The sequence below is a fragment of the Phalacrocorax aristotelis genome, chromosome 1 (genome assembly GCF_949628215.1).
Source record: "Phalacrocorax aristotelis chromosome 1, bGulAri2.1, whole genome shotgun sequence".
In the NCBI taxonomy this organism is placed as follows: domain Eukaryota; kingdom Metazoa; phylum Chordata; class Aves; order Suliformes; family Phalacrocoracidae; genus Phalacrocorax; species Phalacrocorax aristotelis.
Window position 1 is genome coordinate 9,869,294 of NC_134276.1, and position 9,473 is coordinate 9,878,766.

Here is a 9,473-nt window from a genome sequence, read left to right on the forward strand (position 1 = left end):
GTGAACCACATGCCTAATTTCACTATTGACAAAACAAATTCAAAATCCTAGGACAGAGCCTGATCTCAGTTTTACTGACATAAATCTTTTGATGTAATAAAAAAGAATACAGACATTTCCATATATTTCAGACCCACCAGTAATTTCTAATCCATTAACAATCATTAATAATTCTCAGATGTTGTAAAATGAAATAAACCCTTTCCATACGAGAACTACCTCTATTTCTTCCAAGTTCAAAGCCTAGCAGTGTTTAATCTTGAATTTACCCCTCACAGATAGGTCATTCAGTGCAGTGCCACAGTGAAAATCTTCCTGATTCTGAAGATGTGACAGTCAAACCTAAAAAAAACTTTTCTGCTTAAACTTAGTCTTTTTTAACTATTATTTTACCTAGACATCTATAAATTGTAAACTATTTACACAGAGGGAATGATGAAATAATTTTAGTGAATATTTGCAAATGAAGTCCAAATATTTAAAAATATAAAACATTGAATATAAATGTTTTTTAATTTTAATTGCAATATTAATAGATTCATGTAACATTAATTTCTACTAACAGAAAGTGTTAGTAATAAAATAAGGTTCAGACAACTGTAGAACACTTCAAGAAATATTTTTTTGTAGTCTGTGAAGAGTTAGCTTATCAATACTGCAACCCTTTGCCACTAAGGAATAACAGCAGTTCAATTCAGGTTAATTAGTCTCTAATTAAAGAATAGCACTACTGTTTATGTCTTGCAATTGTTTGTTCTGTGACTCTGAAGATGGTACTCTATAATTTGCAAACAGTCCAAAAGATGAATGACAGGGGATATATTTGTACAATATCACAGCTATTAAATTCCTATACCTCCAATTAATTTAATATATTATCACTTTAAAAAATCTGTAATGATTTACTAATTTATTAGCATTTGAACAGAAATGGTACTCTGTTATTTAAAACCGTGGATGCTCATTTTTCTGAGCTTCTCAAATTGAGGCTATGTGTACAGAGCACAACTATATCTAGACAAATGCCAGCTCTGCCTCAGACTGTAACTGGATATACAATTAGATGCCTTTTATAACCTAGCTGCCTGTGCAGCTGCGTATGTACAAATCGAGAGAGTTCAGAGGATTGGGATGAGCTTGTGACACACACAAAAATAATCCAGTCCGCGTCAACCATTTTTATTCTACAACACACACCACCCAGGTTTTTGGTCAAGTTTAGTAATACTGTTTTTGGTCTTATGTTTATGGATGAAATAATTTCCGTACAGGATATACAAGAAAGAGAAGGCAGCAAGGCCATTTTGATCTTCTTCACTCCAAGGAACAGCTGTTTCCTCTTTTCTGTCTACAGTTGTATCTATCAGTATAAAATTGCAGGGTAAAGAATGAAGTAAAGCTTAAGGTCTCCTTTATATTTCTGGTTCTATAATAATAGCAGATCTCATGGCTATGAGGTTCCTATGGCCCAAAAGCAAGTCCTGAAAGCAATCAAATCCTTCCGCTCCATGGCATCCAAGGGAAAAGAAGGGGAAGATGCAGATGCAGACTGCAGTTGCTCCAGAATTAATGAACTTTCTTCACATACTCCACCGTACTGAAGTGAAAATCAATTTACTTGGGACTTACAAAGCTGTCACTAATTACACCTAGAAAACTGCTTATGTTTTGGAGTATTAGGCTTAGGACTCATACTGAAAGCGTCTGAAGCCAATGCTTTCTGTGGGCTTTCATGATGCAGTGAAACAACCAGGAATTTATATTGACATGGCTAAGTGAGCCTGCTAAATTTCAGTGGATCTGTATTTGTGTAATGGAGACCTGGTTCTATGGGTTTACTCTTTCTCTCATAAACCTAAAAATCACAGGTGGTAAGGCACCTTGGGAAATTGTCTGGTCCATCCACCCCACTTAAAGCAAGTTCAACTAAAGCAGATTTCTCAGCTTCATGTCTAGTCAGGTTTTTAATATCTCTGAGGACGGAGACTCCACAACCTTTCTGGGCAAACTGTTCCAGTGTTCGACCACAATCACAATAAAAAGGGTACTTTTTTATGTTTAAACAGAATTTCCAGTATTTCAGTTTGTGCTTATTGCTTATCATTCTTCCACTGGATACAGCTGGTTATGCCATGCAAAAATGCCATGAGAATAATCAGGTCACACATCCCATTTTAAACCCAAATACCTGAGCAGAGAGCTGGTAGGCTAAGCACACTAATTACATTTTCTGCAGAACATCTTCCTGAAGAGAAGATGGCCAAGGGAACTGTTCAAATATACAATTTTATTGCTCTCCTGTCCCAGGAGAATCACATACAAGTCACTCCACATTTTGATTACCATTCTTTCCTACTGCAGGAAGCCTATTATTAAAATCAGGATGAGTACTAAAATAAAATCAAGCAGAATTTCATAAGCTTAAATACAGCTCCCATTTAAATTTTTAGGGATAACCCTAAAGGGAGTTTGACATGCTATAGCCTTCAGACTGAGACCAGAGGCATCAGCAGCATCAAAGAGAGTGAACTCCTGAATGCATGCATAAAGTAATGGGAATTGTTTCCCAATTAATAATTTATCTGCATTTACTTGTTTTCATTGGTGGACAAGCAAATCAACATGCACAGCACTTAGGGTCAAATTTACTTTTCACACTGTTCAATTTCTTCAGCATCAAGGGAGTTATTCTTAATTTACTGCAACATAGGCAAAATGGAATCAGGCACTTAATTACTGGTGTATCAAGGTTCCTAGCTTATTTCAGCTATGGATCTAACTATAAATTAATCCTGAAGTCACATGCTTTAAGAATAGATGACAAACACTTGGGTCTCACTCTTCTTGTCCATTAGCTTCAAGCTTGGAACAACTGCAGAAGCAGTAAGGCAGATAGTTCTGCCTATTTGTCCTTTGCTCAGTCTTGCCCTAGACAAAAATTTGAGGGCAACCCAGAAGACTGAAGACACAGACCTGATGAAGCACTCGACAAGTTCCTATAACCTCTGTTCTCTCTGGCAATAAAAACTTTATGCCACTCTCTGTCAGGAGAAATTCCCAGCTCTTCCTTTAGGACAGAGTTCCAGATACTTCATGTTGAGGTTTAACTGAGTAGAAAACGAGCATCTGTAATATTCCATGAAACATCAAACAATTCCTAAAATTATTTATTTCAACCTCAAATGCAAGTCCATCTACAGTTACAGTCTGTACAGACCAAAAGAAACAAAAAGAGCCCTAATATCTAAAAGCATTAATTAACTCTCGATCAAACCCCAAACTATGAACAGCAGTTCACAAAGCGCTGATTTTCCGCTGTGTACATGGCTGAGAGTTTATACATTGGGCACGTCTGACTTTTCTTAAGGGCTTCTACTACGCAGGTGTAACTGTGTTTAAACCTTAAGACTGAAACCCTTTCCCCCTGTGGCTTACATTATTATAGCAGCGCCCACTAGTGACCCCAGAATGAAGGGACTGTCTTTTTCTTGCTATCTGAATTCTCTTGGCTATGTGGCTTCTAATAGGTAAAACACAAACTCAGCGAAGGGAACTTTTTGATTCAGCCTATTTTGAATCAAGGAAAAAAATTTAAAAAGAGAGAAAGAGCAACACTTTCGTTCACGTTTCTTCTTTATTACAATTTTGTAAGTCTACAGCCTGTTCATTCATAGTGTCTAAATTTTCAGGCATATTTAAATAATAAAAATAAAATGCCTGATTACTGAACCACAGAACGGTGCTGTGGTGGAGTGAGAAGTTATGGTCCAATCCAGGAAAGCACTTAGGAAGCACATGAAGAATGCTATTGGTCACATATCTGTAAAGACTTATAAAAAATTTAACATCTCTTTATTTCCCAGATCAGAGAAATCAAGAAAACTTAGGCCCCAAAATCCTTTGATTTGTAGTGACAAATTTTACTTACATGTTATATCTGTATAGCCTACAGCCAGGTACCTGCTGATGAAATGCTTTCCAGGCATTCATCTACAGTATAGACTGCAATTAATTCAGTGCCATCAGAAATGAGATAAAGTATGTTGATACAGATATGGATCAAATCAGTATATCCCAAGAAACTAACCCAGGTTTCATCATCAGAGAAGACAAAACCTTAGCAAGCGGCCACTGAATTACTGGTCCAGAGTCAGTCCTGCTGCTTATCGCCCAGTGGAGGACTTCGGAGAGCAAAAGATGGAACTGCCTTAGAAAAACAATAGCTAAAACAATGTAGCTCCCAATGCTACAGAGAGGCACGGTTTGCAGGTCTTGCACGCCCACTCCTCGCAGTTTGATCACACAAAACCTGATGCACTCAAACGGTCTTTAGTTGAAAAACATGAATATGAGCACAGTGTTCTGAGACTTTTACTACATTCAAATGTTCCATTCACAATAAAATAAAACAAATAAAAAGCCCTAAAAAGATCAAACAACCATTAATCATTGCATTTTAGTCTCTGAATTCCAGTGGGCTTTGGATGGAGCCCTTTGACAAAGGAAACAGCCTTATAAAACAGGAGAGACTATGAAGCAGCTTTCTGCAATTCCACTTAGAAATAGGAGGAAACTAAGCAGCACAGAAGAATTTTAACCATTTAGCCAGATCAGCCACTGAAAATAGCAGACTAGTGTGCTGATCTCATGCCTTCGTAGATAATAAACATAGAATGCTAAAATCATCAGCAGGATCCTTAGCAGTCCCAGGAAGTTCTTCCCCATGTTATGCCCACACTCACACACTTTCTGTTTGATGAAACAATTTTGATTTTAATATGTTGGTGCTTCACTTCCGAGCAAAACTTGCAATGATCTCTGCAATTCTGCTAAATATACTACTTATTGCTGCTGTTAACAAAAACCTGTTATACTGTATGATGCAGGAACTAATAGCTCTGGTGTGATTTCAGCTGTAATCCTAGACATTTTATTAAGTAACAAAACTATATGATCTTGAGGAAGTGATCAAGAAAAAGCAATAGCAATTCCAAAAAAACATTTTCTAGCAAGTCACAAGAGTAGGTGTTTCAGTGGCATTCCAGTACTACCACTATACCAAAAAAGCTATAAATATGTTGGCAAATAAAATGACACAGAACTTATATGAAGACCACAAAAATACTCTATGACCATTTGAAATAATGATTAACTCCCGCATTTGTGGTCACGTAGCATAAATATTAGTATGTAGGTAAAGTATTTGAGAATGTGCAAAATATTACTATGTGATATGAATGTTTAGGAATAGAGTAATAAAAAAAAGTCATAGAGAATTAAAAGAGCCTGGCAGTTAACTCCTCTATACACCGCCTTTCAATGTTGTTTACAGTGGTGTATTTTCAAGACAGTCCTCTGCCACTCTGCTTTTGAGATGGTCCCCAGATTTGTCTTCAAGACCAGAAGAAAGAAATCTCCGGCCTCCCCCTACACCCAGTCACCCCCACGGCAATCAGAAAGCCCTTCTCGGGGAGGAGGTCGAAGGGAAGTGGGGCTGTCGAGGCGGCGAAGCCCCGGAGTGCGGGACAGCGCTGCCTGCCGGCTGCAGGCAGCGGGGGGCAGGCAGCGGGGCAGGCAGCGGGTAGTGGGCAGCGGACAGCGGGGCACGCTGCGGGCGGCGGGCAGCGGACGGCGGGCAGTGGCGGGGAGGTGGCGGGGCAGGCGGGGCAGGCAGGGGGCAGCGGGGGCAGCGGGGTGCGGGAACAGGCGGCGGGGGGCAGCTGGGTGCGGGAGCGGGCGGCGGGGGCAGCGGGGGACAGCGGGGAGCGGGAGCGGTCGGCGGGGGGCAGCGGGGTGCGGGAGCGGGGAGCGGGAGCGGGCGGCGGGGGGCAGCGGGGGCAGCGGTGTGCGGGAGCGGGCAGCGGGGCGCAGCGGGGGCAGCGGGAACGGGCGGCGGGGGGCAGCAGGGTGCGGGAGCGGGCAGCGGGGCGCAGCGGGGGCAGCGGGGTGCGGGAGCGGGCGGCGGGGGGCAGCGGGGGCAGCGGGGTGCGGGAGCGGGCGGCGGGGGGCAGCGGGGTGCGGGAGCGGGCAGCGGGGAGCGGGAGCGGGCGGCGGGGGGCAGCGGGGTGCGGGAGCGGGCAGCGGGGAGCGGGAGCGGGCGGCGGGGGGCAGCGGGGAGCGGGAGCGGGCAGCGGGGCGCAGCGGCGGGGCGGAGCGGGCGCTGTCCGTGGTGCTGAGCAGCGCCCAACGCCAGCGATCACCTCCCGGGCAGGTTTAGGGAAGGGAAAAAAAAATCTAAAAATCAACCAGTAGTAAAAACTGCCATGGTGATCACATTTGCCGTGCACGACCATATTTTTTACAAATAGAGCTGGGTCTTAGAGGAAACTATTGGACAAGGTTAACTCCCAGCATAGCTACCTGCGCTGCTACACCTAGCTGGCTGTGCATACAGACGTGTATGTGTACATGCACACTGGTTCTTAGGTCTCTGTCTCCCTGCTCGGTTAGTGGCATCGCTGTCCCTCTCAACCGTTAAAGAATCATTTTTGTACACAGAGACATTAGTTCCGATTATTAAATAAGGAACAGACGGGACTCGCCGAGCACAGCCAAAGTGATTTGTCCCAAGGTCACACAGAAAAGTCTATGGCTGAGCTAAGCCTGTGTGTCTCTGCAGAACAAATACATCCCCCTTTGCCTTCTCCCTTCCTAGCAAGACAAATCCCCACCGATAAACGGAACGGCTATATCATGCATGCCACCGAGCCCAGGTATTGCAGTACCCCGGTGCCCCCCAGCCCCACACATATTGTGCTCCTGGGGAGGGGTCAGTGCCTGCTCCTGCTGCTCTCCAGTGCCCCGACCCACTGATGCCCCAGCAGCCCCTGGAGGTGCACCCTACCGGTTGGCTTGCTGGCCCCCCAGGAGCCGTGCTTGTCCTCTGGCAACCAGGGCACAGAGCAAAAGCAGGAGGGAGGGAGGGAGGGGAAAGGGTTCCTCCTGCATCCACAGGGTTTCTGTCCGCAACCCAGGGCACATAAATCCCCTCTCCCACCCTGCAGCATTACCTTGTCAGTGGCAGCAATTGCTTCTTCCTACAGTGGCAGCAAAGAAGTCTTTTCGGTGGCAATAATCAAGACGAGTAGGGGTAGGCACCTCCTATTTTCAGCCACGGCAGAGATAGCATTCCTCGCACAGACCTTCTGGAGCTGAATAATCCTCAAATGCCTCTGCAAAGATCACCAGCAGGTGAGCCCCACTCGGCTAGCATTGTCACTCCTCCAGCTATGGGCACATCCTGTTTTCTTCTGATCACAGGCAAATGCTGAGGACCGAGTATCCTGCCCCCGCGAATGCATGCACATACACACACGCCATGCAACACGCTGTTCGCTCAGCATCGCCCAAGTCTCATTTGCAAGAGGCGTGAATGGTCCCTGGATTTAAGGGGGGGGAGGCGTGAGAAGGAGGAATAAACAAACAATGAAACAACAGATGGGTCTTTGCTCTCTGCTACCACAGCCTTGGTCTTCCTAAATACTTGCTGCAGCTTGGCCCACCTCCTTAAACACCTCCGCCCCTCCTCACACATGCACGGTAGCAGCCTCTCTGCATTTATAAGGGGCTAACCCTGCATTCTGCCCTGCGAGGAAAGCTCTCCAGATGCTCTGAAGGTTGCAAAGTCTCCCGATTAAACCGACACCTCCCTCCCGCACTACCCTTCTCCGGCAAGTAAGAAAGCGGCGCTCGGTTAAGAACAGCATCCTCGGAAGGGGAAAAGAAAAAAAAAAAAGTGAGATCTGCTTCGGAGGGTCTCTTTAAAACGGAGTCGCGGGGAAGAGTTTACCCTTGCGGTCCCGGCAGCCTTTTGCGGACCAGCCCCGCCGAAGTTCTCCGGTGCCCCCGGGGGCCGCGGCCCGGGCGCCCCACTCCGCTCCTGCGGGTCCGCCTTGTGGGGCCGGGGGGGCCCTTTGCACCGGGGGAGCGCCGGGCTTCAGCGCAACTTTTTAGTGCCACCAAGTGGCATAGATCCCTCTAGGAAACCAAGCAGCCTGCCAGATCTGGGCTCTGCCTGCTGCTCCCTGGCAAGGGGAGAGAGAGGGATGCGAGAGTAGCGACCACCCCCTACACACACCTACACACATCCCGCGATGGCAAGCAGAAAGGAGGGATTGTTTGTCATTGGAAAAACAGGTTGCCCTCTCCAACCCTTGGCTTCGGGGCGACAGCACCAGGCACGGCGGGACGAGGAGCGACGCCCCTGCCCAGGGCAGCCCAAGGTGCCAGCCCCGCCGGCTGGATGTGCTCCCCTGCTCCTCTCCCCCGCGGGCTGCCCCCGCCTCCCCACGGCAGGTGCCGCCTTCGGCCGCTCCGCTTCCTGCCGGGCTCCCTCCCCTCTGCCCCGCCGGGCTCCCTGGACCCCAGGCGCTGCAGTTCCCCGCCAGACCCCTGGCTCCACACCCAGAAACCCTGGCCCGTTTCTGCAGACCCACGGGCAGGCGGCTTATTTGCCTACCTTTTCTGCCCACAAGCTCCGTACCCTTCTGCTTCCCCGCCTTCCCACAGACCCCACAGCACCTTTTTGCCCTGCTAACTACCTGCTCCCCACACCTACACCTTTCCTCTGTTAACCCTCCCCTCCCGAAGCCAGCCGAGCCTTTACCTGCTCCTGCGGCATCCCTGAATCCTCCCAGAGCTTCCCCCTCCCTCTCTCCTCCTCCCCTCTCACGGCTCAGCCCTACACACCCAGGCTGCCGCTCTTATTCACACCCAGCCGTCCCGCTCCACTCCCGCCGGCTGCACCGCACCGCTCCTCCGCCCGAGGTGAGCAGGGACCCCCGGCACAGGGCCGGCACGACGGCCCGGAGCGTGGGGTGTGGGTGTGGGTGTGGGTGTGGGTATGCGGGTGGGAGGGGTCCCAGGTAGCCTGGGCCCTGGCAAACTCAACACCTCCCCGCACTCCTACTGCAACAGCAACAACAAACAACGAGGAACCATTGCACCGCAATGCCAGACAGAGAACATCTCTTTCTTCAAAGCTATTCTTAGTAAATAAATAAAGTAAAATAAAATAAATAAATAATAAAGCAAAATGCCATTTAAGTAAGAGCTGATCTGGCATTTAAAAGGCTGCTGGGTCCAACCATTTACCAGGCTGTATTTGCAGGGAAGGATTAGCTCGTACATCCGTATTTGAGAATTAACAACCATTCTCTGCCTCTGGTCCACAGCTTGGCACTCCCTGCCTTATTCCCCCCCGTTTGGGTTGCAGCTTAAAATATTATCTTTTTTTTTTTTTTTTTAAAAACGACTACTGAATGACCCAAATCCTGGCTGCTGCTTGATGTAGCTCCCCCAGCATGGCTGCACTGCCACATCCTGTGTCATGTCCTCCCCAGCACCCCTGCCCATCTGAGGTAACTTTGATAAAGTTGTTGGGGAACAAGAGGAAGACAACAGTCTTGCTATGTCTCTATCCAGATTCTTAATACCCTCTAATCCCTTTACTGCTGTCTCTCTTCACCAGATTA

At 47.2% G+C, this 9,473-nt stretch overlaps 1 protein-coding gene across 2 annotated transcripts in view; it reads right to left on the reverse strand.

The window, feature by feature from the left end:
- GRM5 (glutamate metabotropic receptor 5) overlaps positions 1–7,492 on the reverse strand; it is a 279,688-nt gene extending 272,196 nt beyond the window's left edge. For both annotated transcript variants that reach the window (XM_075080938.1, XM_075080945.1), the window contains exon 1: positions 7,011–7,492. The gene's annotated coding sequence lies outside the window, so the exon portion shown is untranslated. The remainder of the gene's footprint in view (positions 1–7,010) is intronic.
- Positions 7,493–9,473: the final 1,981 nt, after the last annotated feature.